At 45.9% G+C, this 25,107-nt stretch overlaps 1 long non-coding RNA gene across 2 annotated transcripts in view; it reads left to right on the forward strand.

Annotated features, from left to right (window-relative positions):
- The first annotated feature begins 206 nt into the window (after window positions 1–206).
- The window catches only part of LOC311588887, a 30,908-nt gene continuing 6,007 nt past the window's right edge, over window positions 207–25,107 (forward strand). The window contains exons 1-3 of one of the 2 annotated variants that reach the window (XR_014776353.1): window positions 207–337; window positions 912–1,429; window positions 1,734–1,873. This is a non-coding gene — a long non-coding RNA (uncharacterized lncRNA). The remainder of the gene's footprint in view (window positions 338–911; window positions 1,430–1,733; window positions 1,874–25,107) is intronic. The other variant, XR_014776354.1, reaches the window with a different exon arrangement.

The following is a 25,107-nucleotide window of genomic DNA, read 5'->3' on the forward strand; positions in this document are numbered from 1 at the left end:
TCCCAAACAGCACCACAACCTCAGGACCAAGTGTCAAAACTCCTGAGCCTGTGAGGGGCGCATCCCGCTGAAACCATGGCAACCATTGTTGCCAGCCCACTCGTACTCAGAGGTGATGACTCAGTAGAGAGCATGCTCTTACAGGACCACTGCTGTGTACTGAGGATCTGCCCTGTCACTGGCCGGAGTCACTATGCACCATGAGTGGTTTGCATTTTGGTCATCAGAAGCAGAAGTCACAAGTCTCTGGGCCCTACATTATTCTGCCGAGATGACAGACACTTGAATATTCAGCAGAGAGCACAAATCCGCATGATCAAAGGGCCCACACGTCCAGGTCAGAATACACACTACAACGCAGGTCGATCTGTGTCTGCAGGATGGGTGCTCCCCACCGGAGCTTGTCTGCCTGTCCTCTGTCTTCCTCCCCTGTGTGTTCACTCTGCTGCGCTCCTAGACCTTGCCTCTGAGCTGATAAACATGCAAATTTGACCTCTATGTGGGTAGCAGGACAGGAAGGTGGGGTCAGCTCCCGTCCCACTGTGCACTTCATTTTCTATCAATAGCCTTGTTATGCGCACAGGCTCCTGGGTTTCCTGAGGAATGGATTCGACTGTAAACAAGACACTGTCATTTTGTGCCATTAGGATGCATTATATGAGACATAATGGGCAAACGAGGCCTGGCGGGAGTCAGATGAGGCGGGTGGAGGCCTCAGTGCCCGGGGTCTCTTGGGATTTATCTGCCATGGTGAACTCAGCCTTCCCATTATCTGGAACAAAAGTAATATAAGCGTCCTTTGTCTGAGCAGGAGAAAGAAATTTGTGTTGAATTTCTTGAGATTGAGCAATTTGGACTCTTGTTTGTGAATGTGGTAGAATCTAGTTATTTTATTTTATTTTCTCTGTCAGATGTTATGTAAAATGAAGCCTGCCCTCTCTGTTTCTGCTGTAAGGAGCAGGGTGAACAGTTTTAGCCAGAGAAGAACACACCTCTCCAAGTCCTTGTCAGGGGACAGCAGTTACCACGGAGATTCAGGACCTGCCAAAGTGCTGAGCTCAGCCGTCAGTGGGACCCTGCAGCCCACGGGTCCCCTCCAAAGCTCACTACAGAAGCAGGAATAGACAGGCTGTGGGAGCCCAGGGTTGGTGAGGACTGGGGCAAAGCCGTGTGCTCTAGACACTACAGCACACTGGACTTGTGAACGCATAGTAGGCGTGCTTGCTTGCACAAGACCTGCACAAGTCAGTCAGCCCTCCAACACGAGGCGCTAATCACAGTTGGTGAACGTTGAGAAGGGAGAGCACGTTTTCCTTAGGGGGTGGCTCCTCGGGTAAGGTGACTGTGTTCCAGCGGATGGGCCTACACCCGAGTGTACATGGACGGACTCAGTGGCTTGAATGAAAACGGAAAGAAAAGAGGACATGAGGTTGCAAGGGCGATGCGGGCTGTGGGAGGCTGGGATGAGCTGGGGTGGGAATAGGAGCGGACATGATGTAAATACATCGCGTTTGTATTTCATTATGAAATCCACACATCTATGAAGTTCTCAAAGAGCAAATAAAAACCGTTATATTTAAAAGATAAAGTGGCTACCGAGATGGCATTCCGGGGGTCTGTGGGCTAACCGTACTCACATGTCTAGCGTCATGAAATGCCGTAACTCTTGCTTTGTCTGTGGGAGAGTGGTAGCTGGATGGGATATCACGTCTAATGCTGAAGTGTTACTCCAGGTCCTTTGGGGCACAAGTGACCAGACAAGATAAAAAGAAATGTGACGGTTTCAACAGGGGACTCTCCCGTGTGAGAGAGAACGGGCGGAGCATCAGAGAAGGCTGCTCACTCAATCAAGTGTGACTCCAGAGAAGAGAAGGTAGGACAGCTGGGGGCAGTGCCATGGAAAATAATCTGTTCATCAGGAGCTGACACACAATCAGTCCTCAGTGGGAAAGCTGGATGCGCGGACATTTGGGGAGCCGTTTTAGTCTGTGCTTCATGCACGGGGTGCGCTCACTGTCCTGTGCAGGGGCGCGCGATGAAGACCCTAACCACATGGTTCTGTCTTTGGTGTCTGCTGTACGAGCTCTCTGCTTTTACTCTGTGCAAAGACCACAGGATGCACTGTGTCTGAGTGGGCTCAGATCGGGCGCATCATCACTTGCCAGAAAGGCTCTATGAACCACTGGCCGCTTCTGAGAGCTATCGTCGGCCAGATCTTCTGAGGTCTGCTTGGAAATGCAAGGGCATGAGATGCTAACGTTCTCCAAGTTTCTTCTTGCCTCAGGGGACACAGAGGAATGCATCACCACAGGCTCCTAGCCTCTCTGGTCCTTACGAGGTCACATTTTTAAAAATTTTAATAATCAGGACAAGGTCAGTTTACATTGACTTTGCTGAATCTTACCCCAAGTATTTATTCAGCTCCCCGGGGACCCTTCCTGCTCTGTCAGTGCCTTGCTTCCCAACTCATGGCTTTGACCTTCTCTGCCAGTCTCACAGTCACTTCTCCAGGTGACTGCTCCTTGTACATATCTCCCCTTTTAAAAAATTATTCTTAAAATCATATTTAAAATTTATCCTTTGAAAATTACTTCCTTGTGTACAATGCACTGATCTTATCAACTTTCCACCACCCACTTCCTTAACCCCTGGGTCTCACCAGCTCATCTCCGTCCCGACACCATGCCTTCTTTTTTTTTTATTAGTGTCACTGTTAATAGCCCTTCCAAACCAGTTTGTGCTGAGCACAGGCACATGGGTGTGGGGCCTTTCTCTGAGGTCCCCACCACAGGCCACACAGGAAGGTGGCTCTCACTTTTTGTAGTGTCAGCTGCTTCACAGCATCCCTTCTCCCAGGCTGGAATTTTGATTGGCTCGCTCTTACACACGTCTTGTATAGATAAATATAACTTCTGTGATTAGTGTTTCAGCCATGTCATATTTTATTTTATTTTATTAATTTATTCATATTACATCTCAGTTGTTAGCCCATCCCATGTATCCTCCCATTCCTCCCTTCCTCCCACTTCCCCCCTACTCCTCTCCCCTCCCCTAAGTCTGTGTCTGAGGGGGACCTCCTCCCCCTGTATATGCTCATACGGTATCAAGTCTCTCCTTGGTGACCTATTATCCTTCCTCTGAGTGCCACCAGGCATCTCTATCCAAGGGACATGTTCAAATATGGGGCACCAGAGTTTGTGTGAAAGTTAGATCTCCTTCTCCACTCAACAGTGGAGAATGTCCATCGGCTAGTCTGGGGAGGCGTTCGAGGTTTACTGTCTATTTTTTCCTTGGCTGTTGCCATAGTTTGCGGAGGACCCCAGGGCCCAGACTTGCCTGTAGTTTTCCAGGACCCGCTGGATCCTTCTATTTCCTCTTTCTCCCAGGTTTCTCACACCTAAAGTCTCAATAGGATGTCCTCCCCTCTTACCCACTATCCTGGTAGGTACAGTTTTTCATGGAGATGTACACCTTGGACTAGTGTTTCGATATAAGTGAGTATATACCATTTAGCTCTTTTTGCTTCTGTGTGAACTCACTCATTATGACAATTTCTAGTTCAATCCATTTGTCCACAAATTTTGGAAATTCCTTGTTTTTAATAGCTGAGTAGTATTCCATAGTGTAAATGTACCACAGTTTCTTTATCCATTCTTCTATTGAGGGACACGTAGGTTGTTTCCAAGTTCTGGCTATTATGAATAAGGCAGCTATGAACATGGTTGAGCATATGTCCCTGTTGTGTGGTAGTGCATCCTCTGGGTATATTCCAAGGAGTGGAATAGCTGGGTCTTGAGGAAGCCCTATTCCCATTTTTCTGAGAAAGCACCAGATAGCTTTCCAAAGTGGTTGTACTAGTTTGCATTCCCACCAGCAATGCAGGAGTGTTCCTCTTTCTCCACACCCTCGCCAGCATGAGGTGTCAGTTGAGTTATTGATCTTAGCCATTCTGATGGGTGTAAGATGGAATCTCAGTGTCATTTTGATTTGCATTTCTCTGATGACTAAGGAGGTTGAGCATTTCTTTAAGTGTTTCTCAGCCATTTGATATTCCTCTGTTGAGAATTCTCTGTTTAGCTCTGCACCCCATTTCTCTATTGGGTTATTTGGTTTGGTGGTGTTTAATTTCTTGAGTTCTTTATATATTTTGGATATTAGACCTTTGTCAGATGAAGAGTTGGTGAAGATCTTTTCCCAGTCTGTAGGCTGACGCTTTGTTCTCTTGACAGTGTCACCTGCCTTACAGAAGCTTCTCAGCCTCATGAGGTCCCACTTATTAATTGTTGATGTTAAGGCCTGGGCTGTTGGTGTTCTGTTCAGGAAGTTGTCTCCTGTGCCTATGAGTTCCAGACTCTTCCCCACTTTTTCCTCTAACTGGGTTAATGTCTGTGGTTTTAGGTTGAGGTCTTTAATCCACTTGGACTTGAGTTTTGTGAATGGTGACAAATAGGGGTCTAATTTCATTTTTCTACATGTAGACATCCAGTTAGACCAGCACCATTTGTTGAAGATGCTGTCGTTTTTCCATTGAATGGATTTGGCTTCTTTGTCGAAAATCAAGTGAGCAAATGTGTGTGGATTCATCTCTGGGTCTTCAGTTCGATTCCATTGATCCACTAGCCTATTGCTGTGCCAGTACCATGCTGCTTTAATTACTGTTGCTCTATAGTACAACTTGAGATCAGGTATGGAGATTCCTCCAGAGGATCTTTTATTGTATAGGATTGTTTTTGCTATTCTGGGCTTTTTGTTTCTCCATATGAAGTTGAGAATTGTTCTTTCAATATCTTCAAAATATTTTGTAGGTATTCTGATAGGGATTGCATTGAATCTGTAAATTGCTTTTGGTAAGATGGCCATTTTTACTATGTTGATTCTTCCAATCCACGAACAAGGTAGATCCCGCCATCTTCTGATGTCATTTTCAATCTCTTTCTTCAGAGGTTTAAAGTTTTTTTCAAATAAATCCTTCACTTTCTTGGTTAGGGTTATTCCTAGATATTTTATATTGCTTGTGGCTATCGTGAAGGGAGTAATTTTTCTAATTTCTTCCTCTGCCTGTTTGTCATTTGTATATAGGAAAGCTACTGACTTTTTTTTAGTTTATTTTGTATCCTGCCAGTTTGCTGAAGGTGTTTATCAGCTGTAGGAGTTCTCTGGTGGAATTTTGGGGGTCACTTATATACACTATTATATCATCTGCAAACAGGGATAATTTTACTTCTTCCTTTCCCATTTGGATCCCCTTGATCTTCTTTTGATGTCTTATGGCTCTGGCTAGAACTTCAAGCACTATATTGAAGAGATATGGGGAAAGTGGGTAGCCTTGTCTGGTCCCCGATTTTAGAGGGATTTCCTTGAGTATCTCTCCATTTAATTTAATGTTGGCTATTGGTTTGCTGTATATACCCTTTATTATGTTTAGAAAAGTGCCTTGTATTCCCGATCTCTCCAGAACTTTAAACATAAATGGGTGTTGGATTTTGTCAAATGCTTTTTCTGCATCTAAAGAGATGATTATGTGGTTTTTCTCTTTCAGTTTGTTTATATGGTGGATTACATTGATGGATTTCCGTATGTTAAACCATCCCTGCATTCCTGGAATGAAGCCTACCTGGTCATGGTGAATGATGTCTTTGATATGCTGTTGTATTTGCTTTGCGAGTATTTTGTTGAGTATTTTTGCATTAATGTTCATAAGAGAAATTGGTCTGAAATTCTCCTTTTTTGTTGGGTCTTTGTGAGGTTTAGGTATCAATGTGATTGTGGCCTCATAGAAGGAATTTGGCAATGTTCCGTCCATTTCTATCTTTCGGAATAGCTTGAATAGTATCGGTATTAGCTCCTCTTTGAAGGACTGGTAGAATTCTGCGCTGAAACCATCTGGCCCTGGGCTTTTTTTGGTTGGAAGACTATCAATGGTTGCTTCTATTTCTATAGGCGAAATAGGGCTATTTAATTTGTTTATCTGGTCTTGGTTCAATTTTGGTAAATGGAATCGGTCGAGAAATTTGTCCATTTCCCTTAAATTTTCTAATTTTGTGGCATAAATGTCTTTGAAGTAGGTTCTTACGATTCTTGGTATTTCTTCGGTGTCTGTTGTTATGTCTCCCTTTTCATTTCTGATTTTGTTAATTTGGATAGTGTTTCTCTGTCTTTTAGTTAGATTGGCTAACGGTTTGTCTATCTTGTTAATTTTCTCAAAGAACCAGCTCTTGGTTTTGTTGATTCTTTGGATTGTTCTCTTTGTTTCTATTGATTTCAGCCCTGAGTTTGATTATTTCCAGGCGTCTACTCCTCTTGGGTGTTTCTGCTTCTTTTCTTTCTAGGGCTTCCAGATGTGTTGTTAAGTTGTTTATGTGGGATGATTCCATTTTCTTTTTAAAGGCACTTAGTGCTATGAATTTTCCTCTTAGCACTGCTTTCAATGTGTCCCACAAATTTGGGTATGTTGTTCCATCATTTTCATTGAATTTCAGGAAGTCTTTTATTTCTTCCCTTATTTCTTCCGTGACCCATGTGTCATTAAGTAGAAAGTTGTTTAGTTTCCACGTGTTGGTAGGCTTTTTGTTATTTCTATTGTTGTTGAAGTCCAGCCTTAGACCATGGTGATCTGATAAGATACAAGGTATTATTTCAATCTTCTTGTATCTGTTGAGGTTTGCTTCGTGACCAACTATGTGATCAATTTTAGAGAACGTTCCATGGGGTGCTGAGAAAAAGGTATACTCCTTTGCGTTTGGGTGGAAAGTTCTGTAGATATCTGTTAGATCCATTTGATTCATGACATTGGTTAATGAGGTTATTTCCCAGTTTAGTTTTGAAATCAAAGTCCTATCCTTGAGTGAAAGTGGGGTGTTGAAGTCTCCCACTATTAATGTGTGGGTATCGATGAATGGGGCAAGCTTTGTTAATAACTCTTTTACAAATGTGGGAGCCCTTGTATTCGGAGCATAGATGTTCAAAATCGTGATGTCTTCCTGGTTGACTTTACCTTTGACAAGTATGAAGTGTCCATCCTTGTCTCTTTTGACTAATTTTGGTTGAAAGTCTATTTTATTAGATATTAGAATAGCTACCCCAGCTTGTTTCTTGTGACCATTTGCTTGGAATATTTTTCCCCAACCTTTTACTCTGAGGCAATGTCTGTCCTTGTGGTTGAGATGTGTTTCTTGAATGCAGAAGAATGTTGGGTCGTGTTTATGCATCCACTCTGTTAGTCTGTGTCTTTTTATTGGAGAGTTGAGACCATTGACGTTGAGAGATATTAATGACCAGTGATTGGTAAGTCCCTTCATTTTTGGTATTTGTAACAATCGAGTTTTTATGAAGTTGTGATTTTGCAATGGTGTAGTTATTTATTTCTTATGTATTTTTGGTTGTAGTTTGACCAGTTGGGGTGGAGTTTTCCTTCTAGTAACTTCTGTAAAGCCGGATTTGTGGCTAGGTACTGTGTGAATTTGTTTTTGTCATGGAATATCTTGTCTTCTCCTCCAATGATTATTGATAATTTTGCTGGATATAGTAGTCTTGCCTGGTATCTGTGTTCTCTTAGGGTTTGCAGAACCTCTGTCCTGGCCCTTCTGGCTTTCATGGTCTCTGCTGAGAAGTCAGAAGTAATTCTGGTAGGTTTGCCTTCATATGTTACTCGTCCTTTTTCTCTTGCCGCTTTTAATATTTTATCCTTGTTCTGTATATTTTGTGTTGTTATTATTATGTGGCGGGAAGATTTTCTTTTTGGGTCTATTCTATTTGGTGTTCTGTAGGCCTCTTGTATGCTCGTATGCATCTCCTTCTTCAAATTGGGGAAATTTTCTTCTATTATTCGATTAAAGATATTTTCTGGGCTGTGGAGTCGGTTGCCTTCTCTTTCCTCTATTCCTATTATTCTCAAGTTTTGTCTCTTCATGTTGTCTTTTATTTCATGAATACTTTGTGTCAGGAACTTTTCAGATTTAGCATTATCCTGGATGGTTGTTTCCAATTGTGCGATTGTATCTTCAAGTCCTGATATTCGTTCTTCCATTTCTTGCAATCTGTTAGATAAGGCCACCTCTGAGATGTTTGCTTTCTTTTCTGATGCTTCTCGATCACGTTTTTCTGCCGTGTGTTCTTTTATGATAGCTTCCATTTTTATCTTCAGGTCTTGAACTGTTTTAATAATTTCCTTCATCTGGTTATTTGTGTTTTTCTGAAATTCTTCAAATGCCTTTTTATATGACTCTTTTAAGTCATCAGCCCTCTTGTTTGCTTCCTCCTGCATTTGTTTACAGATTTTATTTGTTTCTTCCATTATCATCTTATTTACTAAGGATCTGAGGTGGTTTTCATGTATATCCATTGTTGTTGGGTTCTCCAGGTTGTTTTCATTAGGATTGCTGGGATCTGGAGATACCATCCTGTTTTGGTTTTTGTTAGCATTCTTTCGTTGTCCCCTTGTCATTTTGGTGACTCTAATGTTGGGAGGTGGTTTGTAGTGACCTTCCCTGTTTGGGAGTGGATAGTTGATGTCTAATTATAGGTAGGGTGCCCTTACCTGTGGGGAACAGGGAGTACTTCCCTGGACCAGGCTGGTGATTCAGATTCTACTCCTGGAGATTTTTCTCAACACCTTAGGCTCCAGGCTGAGTCATGCAAAGTAGGTTTCTGTTTGGGCCTTTTCCCCTTACTGCTGTATCTCAAGTTAGCAGTATTGGGATCTAGAGTAAGGTCAGCACACAAGCTCTCTGGTTGTGTAGGTTGATCCCAGCTGTCTGTCTTTCCTGTTGCTTTGTAGCCAAGACCCCAGGTGGATCAGATCTTCTGGGTTGTAGCTGTCTTTTAGCTCTGCCTCTACACTCTGTAGGAGCGTCCAGCCTTTCCCATGAATTTGGGAGTTCTTGCTGGGTCTGCAGGAGCTGACACAACTAGGATCTGCCTGTTGGAGATTACAGGATCTGTGCCTGGTGGGCCTGAAACCGTATGGTTTCAGGCAACTGGCAGTATCTGAGGAAGTAGCAGTTTCCACGCCCCTGTATGCCAGGACACTCCCAGCTTGCTATAGATTAGCAGTTATACCCTGCACGCATGAGCCACAGCTCCCTATATCGTGGGACCCAGCTAGGTTCCGTTGTTCGGGGAGTGCCTAGTCAGAGTCAGCAGCTCGTCCCCGTGGATGGCGACAAAGGCGGCTTAGACCACTCCCAGATGCTTTAAGGCAGCAGTTATTCCCTGCCAGCAAGACCCACAGCTCCGGATAACCTGGGTCAGAGTCAGCAGCTCGTCCCCGCGGCTGGCGACAAATCTCCTGTATTTTCCCTTTCTGCCAGAGAAAGGCAGAGTGCAACGCCTTAGGGCAGCAGTTATTCCCTGCCAGCAAGACCCGAGGCTCCCGATAACCTGGGTGGATCTGTCGCGGGCCCACAGAGATGGACCCAGTTAGTTCAGTTGTTTGGGGAGTGCAGGTCAGTGCTGGCAGCCTGGCCCCGCAGCTGGCACCAATGGCGGTTCAGACCGCTGACGGGAATCTCCTGCCAGAATACTGCCAGTTCCCTTTAGGGCAGTAGTTAGTCCCTGCAAGCGTGACCTGCGGCTCCCTATAATGTGGGCGGACCCACTGGGCTGTGGGAGCAGACCACGCTGGTTTCTAACTGCCCCAGTTTGCAGGGTCAATCCTTTGTGTCTGGCTTCAGCTTGAGCGCAGGACTCCGACGCGGTCCGTGAGCTATACACCAGTTCTAGTTGTTTTTGGTGAGACTCGCCACCTGTGTTTCCACCCGGGTTAGGCAGGTGCCCTCCGCAGTTTGGCGTGGTGTGGATGTAGAGGTTCAATGGTAGTTTCACCCTATTCGCTGAGACTCCTCAGGCTTGGGGCTCCGGAAAATCTCCTCCCCAAATGGCGAATTTGGGTTTTATGTGCTGGCTACAGCTTGATTGTGGATTCCGTTTCAGAGTTTGGGGAGTGCGTTTAGCCCTCCGGGCTGTTGCTTGTCCCGGGGTTAGAACCCCTGGTGGTCTGCGGAGTTTGGGGCCCCACTCACCTACAGTTCTCAAAATCCAGCAGTCTGTGGTTCCATTCAAGTCCCTGGTCTCCTCGGAGAAGATCAGCTATGGTGCCTACTGGTCGACGCCATCTTAGAATCTCTGGCTGAATCAGCCATGTCATATTTTAAAAATGTCATCGTCATCATTGTCATCACCACCATCATCATCATTTGGGCATGTGTGTGCGCGCGCACGGGCATGTGTCTGAGGACGATGTTTTGGGAGTTGGCTCTTTTCATCATGGGTTCTGAGGATCAAATTCAGGTCATCAGACTTGCTTTGAAAACACTTTATAGGCTGAGCCAATTCGCTAGCTCTTTTTCAGCACCCTGAATTTAGGTGAGAGGGGGCCCTGACATCGTAATTAAACACCCAGAACACATCAACAACACTCTGTCGAATCTTCAGAGACTAAGGAAGACTTTCACTCACAAAACAAAGGCTTAAGTGGCAACCAGTGGCATTTCTCCCAGGTAGCTAAACGCAGCCCTTTGCAGAACACCTGTTTGAGCAGCTCCTCAGGTAGCTCCCATGTCACCTTCTGGTCACTAAGCCCATCACGGTCCTGCAGGACCCTCCATGGTGCTTATGTGGGAGCGCACCTCAGGGGTGGAGGGAACACACCTCATAGGTGGAGAGAGCACAATTTAGGGATGGAGGGAGCACACCTCAGGGATGGAGGGAGCACACCTCAGGGGTGGAGGTAGCACACCTCAGGGATGGAGGGAGCACAGAGCATGCAGTTATGGATGTTGCCTAGATGCTGAGATGAGATTGGCAGAGGAAATATGAAGGGATGCACAGGTCCCTTTCTTTTCCCTGCAGCTTTTCAGTTGGGAGAAACCAACAAATACTGATCAGTAAGAGAGACAAACTTCTAGACTGGTTGTGTGACCATGGATTACAAATTTTTTCAAGTGCTAAACCTGGTCTTCAAATAATAACGGCAATAGTTATTGTTATCATTACTTTTTAAACGATGGAATCTTGTGTGTAGCCCAGCTTAGCCTAACACTTGCTGTGTGGCCCAGGCTGGCTTCAAACTCATGATTCTTCTTCTCCATCTTCCCAAATCCTGGGACTGTAGGTATCCGGTATTCCCAGCTCCCGTTTTTTTTCCCCAGTAAGAATTCTAGCCTTTCTTTTAACGTACACCTTTCCCAACCTCTCGCCCTCTGCTGCCTCAGATGTTGGTTAATGTGATCCTTGGGTGGAAGGTCTGTAACTGGATGCTCTGTGTGGTACCCAGGGAAGATGGGGAGCAGCAGGTGGGGTGTGTCCATCCCCTCCGGGCCTGTCATTTCTCCTGCTGCTCATCCAGGCTTACAGCGAGCAGAAGGCAAATGGCATGAGCACACTTGGATAATGCTTTGTAATTACAGCCATCACACGGGCAAGCAGGCAGCAGCCAGCCTTTGTTCAGGAAACCATCCCAGCCCAGCAGCCAGCCAGTGGCATTTAAAAATCACAGCGTGTCTACACACAGTGCGGGGGTGGTGCACTGTGTCTGAAGGGCCCTAGATTTTTATGTTTCTCTTAGTCACTAGAAATAGGTTGTTGGACCATTTCTCTCTGATAAAGTTGGTATCTTTACAGAAAAATAAGCCCACAGATGTTGCTGAATAGGCATGCGGAGCATTCTGGGAAGGAAGAAGGAGTGTACTGAGTAACCTGGCTGCCCTGGGCCTCAGAGGGAGGGGCTGGCAGCTTCCTCAGACCGGGATTTGGTCACCAGACTCTCCTGGGAGCAATATGAAGATGCTCCATACACTTTCTGATCTAAGCCCGATCCAACAGGCTTCCCTCAAAGGAGAGTACACTTTCCTCAAAGGAGGTCACATGCCTGCGTCTCTGATGAGCTGTCCTTCTCCATGTCAGTGATGTAACTGATCTCCGAACAGATAGGGTTTGGGACTTACACACAGACTGGATGTGACCTGCAGAGCTGGTCTGTGAGTTGAGCACCAAGCAAAAGTCCGTTTTGAAAAGGACTGATGATAGTCATCCCTGAGGGGCTGGACCTCAGAGCCTTGGCTGTCCTCATCGCAGCAAGTCCCTGAGGTCGAAATGCTCCCCAGTACACGAACTGTGTACTTCCCAGAGTGGGTCTTGCTCGTATGAGATCACAAAGTGAGCATCGTCTCATGGTCTCAAAGTGTATCCAAATTGTTTGGTGTCTACTCATGAGCCTGTGGCTTGTGTTCCCTGGGAATTCAAGCCATGTTAGAGAATATTTTTTTTAAAATGTCTATATTGGTGTTTTAATGTGTGTATGAATCTACGTCTGTGCACTATATGAGTGCCCTGTGCTCACAGAGGCAGAAGAGGGGGTGGATCCCCTGGAACTGCAGTTACACATGATTGTGAGCTACCATGTGGGTTCTGGGAACCAAACCTGTGTCCTCTGGAAAAGTATCAAGTGCTCTGAACTGCTGAGCCATCGCTTTAGTCCCAATGATACCCTTGTATTTTACTGGGAAAAGAACTCACTATTTTAATAGTGTAATGCAACATTTAACACACAGCATGCCCTATCATGTGTGAAGTCACTACAGAGAGTAGAATTGAAGGGAATTTTACAGCAACAGTCTGTCAGGTGTGTACCTTTTGGGTATGATTCTTATGGTGATGTGTGTTTGTGGGAAGATGTGGAGTACAGTTAATGCAAGCTAATAACATCTGTTCTTTTCCTTTCATGGTAAGGAGGAGAGAGAGAAAAACTCACAAAAAGCTCACGGATAGACACTGTGGTGTGTCTTTTTGCTCGTGTTCCCATTCAGTTCTCTGAAACAATATCTGTGGGTGAGCATTTTTAATTTTGATGCTTTTACTCCTTAAACTTGTCTCTTCCATGCTGAGACATGAACCTAGGACATTGTACATACATGGCAAGCACTCTTCCACTGAGCTGTATCCCTAGTCCCTGATGTATGTAGTAACCAAGCAAAATAATCCCCCTTCAGGGAGTCACTTAAGGTTAGTAGGCTCACTCAGGAGATGAGGTGCTTGCACGTTTTGGAAAGCCCAGAGGAATGGGTACTGGGACCACCCATTACTCTCAGAAGAATCTAGAAGCAGCCATTGAGGAAGTTAATGTTTGTTTGTTGGCTTCTGGACACAGTAGAGAGAGAGAGCTTGCCACCATGGCCACAACCCAAAGATGGGGAAGCTAGGACCAACATGTCCCTGCGGTCTCTCTCTGCAGCCACAGAGCCATGGCTGGCCTGTTGGATGCCAAGAGCCACGGCTGCCATCGTCAATGTGATGCAGACAACATGCTGTCCCCACATCTCCCTTACCAAACCTTGATGGCCCCAGGAGAGCAGCAAGATGGCCGGGAGGCAGCTGGCTCTACACTGCTGTGGTCTCTGGATTTATGTGAAGTTCTTGTGATGGAACCTTAGACGCAGAGCCCTCTGCATGGGCACCTTAGGATGGAGTTTTAGGCCTTTTGGCCTCTCAGCTATAACAACATATCCTATAGACCTCTGCTCAAAGTACAAAGAGCTATGTTAGGGCTTAAATCCTTGCCTCATAACTGGCAAGAGCAAGGGTCAGGAATCTGGGTTAGCACTCATGCCTACTGCTTATTTTATAACTCTGATAACAAGGTTACAATTTCCTAGGCTCTTCTGGTACGCACTTTGGTCCCCTGAGAACTATTGCTTTACCCTGACATCACAGACCCCCTCACTGTGTTACTCACAAACTGAGCTGAGATGGAACAACAGGTGATCTGAGAGGCACGCATATTTTAATCTTATTTGTACTAGTTACTCTTGTGTCACTGTACCCACAGTATCTGGCAGAAACAGGGGAGAAGAGGTTTATTTTCGGTCTTGGCACTCTACTTTGAATGAGAAATGTCCCCCATAGGCTCAGACATTTGGTCCTATTGTCTCCAGCTGGTGGTGCTGTTTCAGATATTATGGGACCTTTAGGACATTGCTGGCTGGAGAAAGCACATCACTGGCCCTGGGCTCTGGAAGTTTACAGCCTTTTCCTGTTGCCATTTTTCTCTCTCTGTTCCCTGTGTGTGTGTGGCTGAGATGCCATCTCTTAGCTTCCTGCTCTGGGCATCAGCTGCCATGACATAACACTGTGAGACCGTAAGCCCCAATATACTTTCTTCCTTAAGTTGCTTCTTCTGGCCACGGTGCTTTATCACAGCAGCAGAGAGGTAAGTGACATGGAACTCCAGGTTTCCGCTGATCACAGCAGGATAGGCAAGGCACGAATGTTCAGACTGCGGGGGTAGGGCTGTGGACAAATGTTCAGACTGCGGGGGTAGGGCTGTGGACAAATGTCCAGACTGTGGGGGTAGGGCTGTGGAAGAGACTCTCTCTCCATGACAGCAGATCATGGAAACAGGCAGCAAGGGAAGAACAAAGGTTAGGAAAAACCTCCAGAGGCCTGTTCCTAACAACCCACTTCCTAAAGGCTTTACAAACTACCAAACTAGTACTACAGCTGGGCATCATGGGCTTGAAACACAAAACACTGGGGACGTTTCAAAGTCAAAGTATGATGATGCTTCAGATACATCTTATTACTAAAATTGATTGAAATGAAGATAAAAAATTGATTCTACTAGGCTTGCATCAAATTTTTGTTGTACTAAATTTTCTGGATTGAGTTGTGTCTCCCTTAAGAAGATATTCAAATCCTACCCTCTAGTGCCTGTGAGTAAGGCCTCCTTAAGTCTCTACAGATGGAATCAAGTCAAGATATCATACCAAACCCAGTGACTTTGGGGTGTGTGTGCACACATGTGCATATGTGTACATGTTCATGTGTTTGCTCATGCCATATGAAGATCGCAGGACAACATCGGTTACTTTTTTTCTCACACCTTTTATTGTATTGAGACAGGTCTGTCCCTGGCTAGGGTCTCTCCAAGCAGCGAAGGTGGCAGGCCAGTGAGCTGCAGGGACCTGCCCTACACCCACCCCGGGCCTGGGACTATATATGCACACCACCACAGCCAGGGTTTTTCTTCGAAACATGGATTCTGGAGACTGAGCCCGGGCCCTCGGGCTTGCAAGGCCAGCACTTGACTGACTGAAGCAACTCCAGCCTCAGTGACTGCGTGTTTATGTGAGAAAGCAGGAGGAGGTGGGGAGAGACATGCACAACTGGGGTCCGCCATACTAAGGTGGGAGCAGAAAGTGGGGGAGATGCAGCTACAAGGCAAAGGGTGTCAGGTGGTAAGGACTGCTGTCACCCGAACCAGGAGGAGGACAGGGCGGGTTCTGCTCGAGAGCCTTGGGCAAAAGCAGGCCACTGCTAGAGCTCTCAGCTTCATAATTCAGGAAGAAGACATGTCTGGTACCTTAAGCCACATGCTTTGTGATGATCATGTGTCTGATTACTTATGGCCATGCACCTCACCACAACATAAACATATCTTGTTAGTTTCTAACATGGTTTCTCTCCTTTCTTTGGGATACTTTGAGACGTGCACATCTTTACTTCTGTGTTGAATTTATTTAGTGGTGGCTCAGGGAACTCTCACCTCTCTGCTAAGCACTCAGTAGCTCATAAACAGATCGTGACCTATTACAAGCAGAGCCCTCCTTCAGCGATCCTGCAGCACACCCTTTTACAAATCGGCCGCTCATTTGTCTTCATCAATTCTAAGTCACAGGACAAAGCCGGAAGAGCAATGGGGAGTAGTGAGGTTGAGGGCAGAACACGGTGTTCACGAGCCATGGTGGCATTCGATTGCATTTCAGGTGTTTTACATTGCGTGCCTCACGACTGCTGTGGGAGATCACAGACTAACCTACCCAATAAGCATGGTGCAGCTCCGATAGGCAGAGAGTTTGCCCAGTCTAGGCCATCACTGGAAAAGATGGAGACATCATCCATCCCCGGGGTGCCAGGTTCCAAATCCCATGTTCTTTGGTGTTATAGCCCATGTTAACTTCACCTCTCTAGTTCATACCTTATCATCTGCAAATTGAGTGACTAGAGAAACCCATCTTGAGCCACCAACAAGGACGCAACTAAAGCTTAGAGACTCGGTTCTCTCTCGGGACCATGGGTATCATTCATACGGTTGTCTGAAGCATGGAGACCAGGGGAGGGACTGTGGGGAGTTGGTCACCCAGGGAACATTCTGCTAGTTATCTGTGAAGGCCCCCTCGGTGTGTTTATCATGCAGCACAGGTGTATTGCTTCCTGTGGCTGTGATAAAGTCCCATGGCTGAAAGCAACTTGAAGGTGAAAGCGTTCATTTTGTCCTATGGTCTCAGAGGGGTGACCATCATGGTGGGAAAGATGTGGCTTGCAGAAGGAGTAGGGAGCTGGTTAATCATGGTGTGTGTGTGTGTGTGTGTGTGTGTGTGTGTGTGTGTGTGTGTGTACAGGAAGTGGAGAGTGAGGCTTGACATCCTCAGAGGCTGTCCTAGAGACCTACTTCCTCCCACAAGACTCCACCTCCTAAAGGCTTGCTAACCTTCCCAAACAGCGCCACCACCTGGGGATCGAGTGCTCAAATACATGAGCCTATGGGGGACATGCCTTTTTTAAATCACACCAGGAATGAGGGGTTCAATGTGTCTGATATTTCCAACATGGACTCTCTTCTTCTGCATTGTTTCCAGGCCAACCCTTTTGACTTCTCTTCTTCTATGTTTTCCCCCTGTCTTCATTTCCTTACTTACTTGCTTGAAATCTGATATTTAAATAATTAGGGAAGCAAGTTTAGAGTTTGTGAAATGTGGCTATGAAATTACCTGGGCCTTGAGATCATCCATTGTGACCTGGATTACAAAAGGGGAGATAATAAGGAATATCAGAGAAAATACTAGAAACAAATACTTTCCATCCATATCCCATTTCTCACGATGTCTGTACGTTAAAGCACTCAGGGGAATCTTGAAAGTTGTGTCAGAATGTGTGAGCAAGACATGTGTTGGTTTATATTGAATGTGATAATTTACGACACAGTGACATTTCAGTTGCTAAGAACATCTTTTCTTCAGCACGACATCTTTCTTAGAAAGACTCTGAAGCTGCACGAGACGCGTTATGACTGTTCTCACACTGACACAGAATTGATACTGTATTTTTACACTTGCTAGGCAGTCAAGCTACATGGACTCTCTTGCACTGAAATTTCATCGTCAGGATAATTATTCTCTGCACGAAGAGGGCAAGAGAGAATTGAACGATGTTTTTTGCACTATGTAGACATAACACACACAGGACATCATTTTGACCCTGTGACCCTAGGATATGAGTATAGATATGCTTTCCAGACAAACAGATAATCCATTACATGGGCTGCCCGCCTGTGTGCATTCCAATTAGCAGGAACCCTGCCTGTGAGGTCATTGATTTCCTGTATTGTCAACACCTGCCAATGTAAACTACAAGATGACTGACCGTATCTTCTCTGGGACAGAGTGTGAATATTTAAGACGCTTGAGACTAAAATTGACGGGAAACTCTGTTAGAACTTGTGTTTCACAGGAGCCAAAATACCACTGTGAGAAGATACCAGGGCTTAAGAAGCACAGCGATTCCCTGGTTGTTGGTCACTGCCAAGCCACAGTGTGCATCCTTTGCTTTCAATACTCTGTTTCACCTGAACTCCTTGTGAAAGCTGCACAAACATCATCCTTGAGATCACCTTGTATGCAGGGCTGGCTCACTGGCCCAGTGCTCAGGCTCCCTGCTCCTCACGGCTGCCCTCGGCCACCGAACCCACATGGGTGCCCTTTCTCTGCTTCTCCAGACAAGTGCAGCAGAACCCAGGTGGACTGTGCCTCTGCCTCTGCTAGGCAGGTCTACCGTACAGCAAGGCACATACCTTCATCTTACAGATGGCTGACCTCGGACGCCTGCTTCTGAGTTTCATTGGTATGACATAGGGTTATAGGTTTTCTTTCAAGTTGTTTAAGGCCAAAAGACTTATAAATGTCTTCTATTTTAAAGCATAAGTGCCTTTTTACTTGCCTTTGCAAGTGTCTTAGTGAGCATCAATGTGGCACAAATTATAGGACCAAACACCCAAGGCCAATTTCATAATTTTGAAGGGATTTTATGATATTTTTGTTGCCAGAGGTGACATGGTGTTTGTCAGTTATTTCAAGATGTCTCCGACTCCCTTTATAAACCCTGAGATCCAGAATAAATGAATTTAGAGGGGGCAGCAATGAGTTCCTTGTCCAGCTTCTAGCAAAGAGCAAACGTTGATAGTCAATGCTTCCAAATACAAGGTCAACAGTGTCTCTAATGTCCAATGGCCAGGACTGAGCATGTTCCTGCTCTGAGCACCTGACCTGGATGGTTATTGGGAGAGTTGTTGCCTTTGGTAACTTGAGAGACCAAGTCAGTCAGTGGAAGGGACGCTCTTGTGTGTAGTTATTTGAGGCTATGAACACATTGGTGATGACCCTGGCAACACAGATGCTTACAGAGAGATAAACTGACCTTAGAAATAGCTAAAGGTAAGGTAGAGGTGAGCAAAACCCAGGTTAAAAGTCAGAGCTTCTCATTTGGTTTTGTGCACAGAAGTTCCCATCTCCTCTGGCAGGAGGGCAGATGAAAGTAAAATCTGAGCCCAGAATGTCAGTGTGGTGGCTTGGTGGCCTGCTCTGCAATGCCAACATAGGAAACCTGACACTCAGATACAGGGCAGGCACAAGATGTCCATAATGAGAATCATGAGAAAACTCACTCGGGCTTCTGTGGATTAAAGCAGGAGGGCGCCACGGGTGCAGGCAGGGCGCATCTGGAGAAGAGAAGGTGCCCCCGCTATTCCACAGCACTGCATAGTGACTGCACGGTTCAAAATAGTGGACATTACCAGCCCTCTCAGCAAAGGGAGATGACAAAACGCGAGACAGTGGTCACACACTTGCCTAGCCTGATTCTAATACATTGCATGCATGAATTCAAATATTACATTTCCCCTTAAACTTAATAACATATATTTTCTCAATCTCTAAACCTGGGTGTTTATATTCATGTTATTTATATTCACTTGTGCTGGTTATGCTGGTGACTAATAGGACACAATACATTTTAGGGATCAGCTTAGAATCCTACACTGTACTGGCTCACATGGCCAAAGTCCTTCCCAGGACTTTAGACTTCATGGGCGTGAGCTCTGTAGTGTCCCTTCTCACGTCTCTGAGGTCTAGCACAACTGCTTGGTGCATGTCCTATCTGTGAAATGTAATTAATGCTTGGTAATGAACTGACTGAAGATGTCACAGAGAAATCCTCCCGCAATTCCTTGACAATGGTAGAGGACAAAGTCCTTTCACCTACAGAAGAATGTAAGAATGGCCATATGTTGTCTGCAGTAGCTTGGCCCTGTAACTTGCTCACAGCATAGTCTGTATACACCAATAATGCTGGTTTCTATTCTATGAAGCAACTTTATCTGCAGTTTTGGTGAATGCTGGCAGTGTGCTCTTAAAATGCTGTTATGTGAAAGCTCTCAATTTCCTTGTTGGAGTCGGGAAGGGGGCTTGCTTGCCTAAGGTTAGAGGGGGTTTTTGTTGTTGTTGTTGTTTTGGTTTGGTTTTGGTTTTTTTAGATTTATTTATTATGTATAGAGTATGCATCAGATCACATTATAGATGGTTGTGAGCCACCATGTGGTTGCTGGGAATTGAACTCAGGACCTCTGGAAGAGCAGTCAGTGCTCTTAACCGTTGAGCCATGTCTCCAGCCACAATGTTAGAGTTTATAAACGGAAACCCTGTTCCTCTTAAAGCCGGGGATGCAGCGATGTTCAACCACCTTGAGAGGTTGAGGAGAGGGGTAGATAGCAGCTAAAGTGGCTGGCTCTTGCTCTGGACCATGCACAGCGCACTGCTTGGAAGGCGAGCTCTGCACGCGGGGCTGTGTCTGTGCTCGTTCGTCCTCAACACGTCAAGTTTTACTCCTCAGCTCTCCAGCTCTCTATTGTCCCCAGTCTGGGACTTTTCACTTTCTCTTCATACCAGATGGCACTACTCAAATCATTTTCAAACTGAATATTTTAGCCCTTAAAAAAATAAAAATAAAAAAACATGAAATGGCATGTATGGGGAGCCAGGCCCACTCCACTTCTTTCACTATTTTGTGAAACTTATTTTTAGGATATATCATCAATCTGGACATTTTCACAGATATTTTTATCAGTTCAGCCTGTTCTGGATGCCTGATCCGTCTGGCTGGGGTGGTATGGCAATGTTTTAAAAATTTTTTCTTTCTAAACAGCAAAGAAAATAACCACTCAATCACAGCACCCGAAGATTTAAGGATGTGTGTGTACAGCCCTGGGGTGTTCTTGACGGCGCCTGAGTGTCTTTAATCTTCAGTGTCATTACAACGAGATTTGGGTCCCCGAGGGCAGAGGGTTTACAGCTGAAACCCAACCCCCATAGCACTAATGAAGTATTTGTGTGATGCAGCAATTGGAAGGCTATTTGAAAGAATATCAGGGGAAATGTTGGTTCGTTACATGAAAGCCTGTAAGCCCTGGCCCCCCTCTCGGAGACTGAAATGAGGTCATATATTAAAAACAGTCATTTAGAAGGAATTATGCTTGTCCGTACTGTGTGCCACACACAGTGTTCTTCTCAGTCCTCAGACATGGGCAAGCATGACCACCAGAGGGGCTGGGTGGCTTGTCTGTGACCACAGCAACTGAAAACACCGAAACCAATTTGGGGATCTGGTGTTGGGTACCAGTGTTGAAAGAAACCCATTTACTCCGAGGACATTCGAACACATGGGTGTGCTGGTGGGTTCTTAACTCCATCCTATCTTTTCTTTGGCTAAAGGCTTAGGATCGGTTTTATTCTGTCTCTTCTTAAGCGTCCGCTCCACTATCCCACTGGTCCGACGCTGGATCGCTGCCCTAACTTAAATGTTACACCGTTTGCTTTGAGGGCAGGACACCCAAGGGGTCTTATCCACCAGCCTGTGAGTTGAAGCTTAGGCTGGGCCTTCGTATGTGGATATTGAGGGACTGTCCCTAGCTGGTTGGCTAAGCCTGTAACAAGCACACTGAAGGCTTCCCTTAGCCCTGTCCTGCTAACCCTCCAACTTCTCCACTGTGTTAAAACAGAGTGTGGGCCACGGCCCAGAAGGAAAGCCCGTGGTACTGACATCTTAAGAGGTTAGCCTCAGGGAGTTTGTCCGAGGGCATCTGTAGCCTGACTCGCATGAAGATAAGGGCAGTTATAGCATCCCTACTGAGTTCCCTCCTCACATCCCAGTCAATCCTGCCCCACCACAGCCATTAGCTTTACTGTTTGTGACTCTTATGCGGAACTAGATGGTGCGTGCTACCTGTCCGTCTGTTTTCTCTTCTCATTGCAGAATTTAAAGGTTCACCTCTAGTGCTCCTATGACACACGCTCTAGTGTGTGTGTATGTCACACTCTGTGCATATTTTCTCCTGATACTGGATGTTTGTACTGCTGGCAGTGTGGGGGAGCTGTGAACACACTGGCTTGAACTCTCTTGTGCATGCACTTGGTGGCAGTTATGCTTGCTTTTCCTGGGCATGCCTCAGAAATCTACACGATGTAAGTCACCGAACTCCGAGTTTACTGATTGTCTGGACTGGCAGGCCGGTGAGCTCAAGAAATCTGCTCATCTTCCTCATCCCAGAACTGAGGCTGCAAACATGCACCACCGCTCCTGACTCCTGTGTGAGCTCTGGGGATTCAAACTTGGGTTCTCGTGCTTGTGTGAAAAGCACTTTGTGATTGACCAAGTCATCTCCACAGGCCCATAAATCTATGTTTCAGCAGCCTCTTAGAATTTTGGAGCACCCAAAAGTCAGAGAACCCTGTTTCAGATGTACAAAGCTAAGGCAGCTCCCACTCCTCATCCAGCAGATGGGCCAGGCTTTGCCAGGCAGTTGGCACAACACTAATTTTTTTTTCTCAGCCATCGCATGCTATTTTGATGAGATGATGAATGGAGATAAATAGTAAAGGTGAGGACCAGAAACTTCTGGACTTTAAATGTGAAAATGGAGAAATGCATGTTGATCCACCAGGGTTCAGTCAGACAAACAGAGCCACAAAGGGGCACACACACGCATGCACACGTGACTAATCATCAAACACTTTACATGTCGCTTTGTTCTGGTACCGTGTTGCGTAGCCAAGCATCCACCTAGATTTTGCAGTTAAGGCATTGTTTAGATTGGATTAATGCTTAAGTAAGTGAACTCTGAGTAAAGCATGTCACCGTTGTCAATGTGGAGAGGCCTCTCCAATCATCTGAGAACCCCGAGAGAAAAGCCCGAGGTCTCCTGAAGAGGAAGGACACTGGCCTCGGGCCCCTTTCAGAAGCAAGGATGCCGCAGTGTGTGCACTGAGGCCAGAATTCCCGATGTCTCTAGACAGGCGAGGCTCCAGCCTCACCCAGCTATGCTAGCCAACACCTTACACAAGTCTCTTTCTATGCAAGTGCATACAGCACAGACACTATCACATGTGTGCCTGTATTATACACACACCACACACATATCCTATTTGATGGTTTTCTAGAGAACCCTAGTATACACACATGTAATCTATTAGTTTTCCAGGTTACCGTTACAAAGTCCCTCACAATGGATGACTTAAACAGGACACATTTGCTTTATCACAGTTCATGATCAAGAGATCAGCACACTTGTTTTCTCCCGAGGTCTCTCTCCTTGCAGATGGCCACCTTCTTGCTGTCTCTCTGTCTTGGCGTCCTTCTAAGAGCACCTAGCTGACCAACATACACCCAAATGCCTCATTTTTAACACATGCAGATCTTCAAAGGTCCTAGCTCACAACACGGTCACTTAATTTTTCATTATTATGAAACATGTGACCAAGCTGCCACAGCACCTCACAGGTATGTGTTGGAAAGTGTCCCCCACTGTACTTGGAACCCAGCTCCAAATGTGTGAACTTCCTCCTGCAAGCATGCCTGAAGGTCATGGAATTTGGGGACCAGAAGACATGGCTGTGTTTCAGTCACACCCCGAGATCCCTGGAAAGTGTTTACCAGGTTGCCTGAGCATCCCTAAAGGCTCAGCATTCGCATCTGTAAAATAAGTACACTAATGTTGCAGCCGGGCTGCTGGGCTCACACGACGTAACATACGGGAGCCCTTTGCTGTTTTTCTGTTGTCCTTAAAACTGAAGACACCTAAGTCAAACCCACCCTGCTTTGCTTTAGTTTCTGTTGCTGGCACGGGCCGCTGCAGCCCACAGACGCTTCAGCCATCTTTGATATGGGCCTACTTTGCTAAACTCTTCTTTTCCTCTCTGCCAACTCATTGACAGAAATAGAAAAGCCATAGGATACTTCTGAGCCGAGAGTAGAAGAGGTTTGGAAGGCTCTCAACGAACCAGTGCATAAAGTCCAGAGCGCTGCTTGAACACGGCACCCATCCTGCCGCTGCACCAAAGAAACGGCGCTTTGCATTTTATTGCTTGTCCAGTTTTTATTGCATAGCTCTGTGGGGACAGGAACTCGTGTGCCTAGGACTTCCCCTAGCATAAAACATTGCCTGGAAATACTTATGCTGGAGTGAGAGCCTATGTATTTGCAGCTGCCTTTGTTTACGCTTCCGTCCTGTCTAGAGAGGCTACTTTGATAGAGGACCAGTTGGAGGTGGGGAAGCAGGATGTGCGCATGCGTAAGGGTGTGTGCATGCGTTCAAAATGTGTCGTAGTCATGTATGAAATCCTCAAACAGTTAAAAAAAGTAGGTGCTGGAGAGATGGCTCAGCACTTAAGAACGCTTGCTGCTCTTCCAGAGGACCCAAGTTTGTTACCGAGCACCCACATCAGGCAACCCACAACCACCTGTAATGCCAGCTCCAGGGACCCAGTGCCCATTTCCGGTCTCTGTGGCCACCTTTACACATAAGGCGTGCATGCCTGCAAACACACACACACACACACACACACACACACACACACACACACACACACACACGCTCATTAAAAAAAAAGAATTGTACAAGCATATTTAGTCATATTGGCTACTCTCCTTACCCTCTGTCTGGTGTCTTCTCCATGGTCCTCAAGCACCATAGCAGGCTGGAAATGGGACACGCTAGACCCATCCAGGAGCTCCTTGAACATGGAGTTGCCATGCCAACAACAAGAAGTCGGTGCGTGCAGTTGAGGCCACCTAGTCCCTGGTATGTTCTCCCAGCAGCCTGAGCTGAGGCACAGGCCGTCAAGTCGCTATTTGCCACCTAAGATTCTGAACTTGAGTTTCCTCGGTGGCCAGACGAAGCGACCAGTCTGACTCTTTCCCTCCTTCCACAGGGCACAGGGCTGCCAACCCCAGCGCAGGGCGAGCCCTCGCTCCTGTGTTTGGTTGGGTAGAGCCGTGTTAACTGAGTGCCCCCCCCCCTTAGCAGCCTCTGACTCTGAACGTCTCATTCTGCTTTACTTTCTGATCCATTTCCCCATGGGGATTTGGGGATCAAATCATTTTTATTTTCCTCACAGAAAGCAAGCAAAAGACCCCTCCCCCCACCCCCGAATTAAGTTGCAAGCTGCTGCAGTACTTTATGAAGAGGCGTACAGTGGGGCAGCGAGGAGCATGGGATTGTTCTCAGTTTCCTTGTTGTCTCCCCGCTGCCCTTGAGCTTGACTGCAGTCAGGACAGAAGCATGTTTATGACCAAAACACCAGAGTCCTTTGTGTGTGACCTTGTACTCTTGAGAAGTGTGACTCTGAAATCCAACACATAAATAATTCTGAATATACGGCGTTTAGCGTACAAGGCAGGAGACTCCTGGCTTCCCTTGGAGAGGAAATAAAAGCTTTGTAGGGATGGGGTACAGGTCTCTAAATTTTGAGAGAAGTGCCACCTTTTAGCAAGAAAATATCCTATAGTTTTCAACTCAATAGCTTATATATGAATTAAATGGATACACAGGGCTGTGTGCTACATTTTGTCACAATTGAAGTCATAATAAAATAGTTAAATACGAAATCTATACCTAAAGAAACATAGACACACACACACACACACACACACACACACACACACAATATTTCGTGACTTTACTAAACTTAGTTGTTTATGATATACTCTTTAAGTATTGCCTAAGAATCA

Source organism: Acomys minous (assembly GCF_964271855.1).
Source record: "Acomys minous genome assembly, chromosome: 18".
In the NCBI taxonomy this organism is placed as follows: Eukaryota; Metazoa; Chordata; class Mammalia; order Rodentia; family Muridae; genus Acomys; species Acomys minous.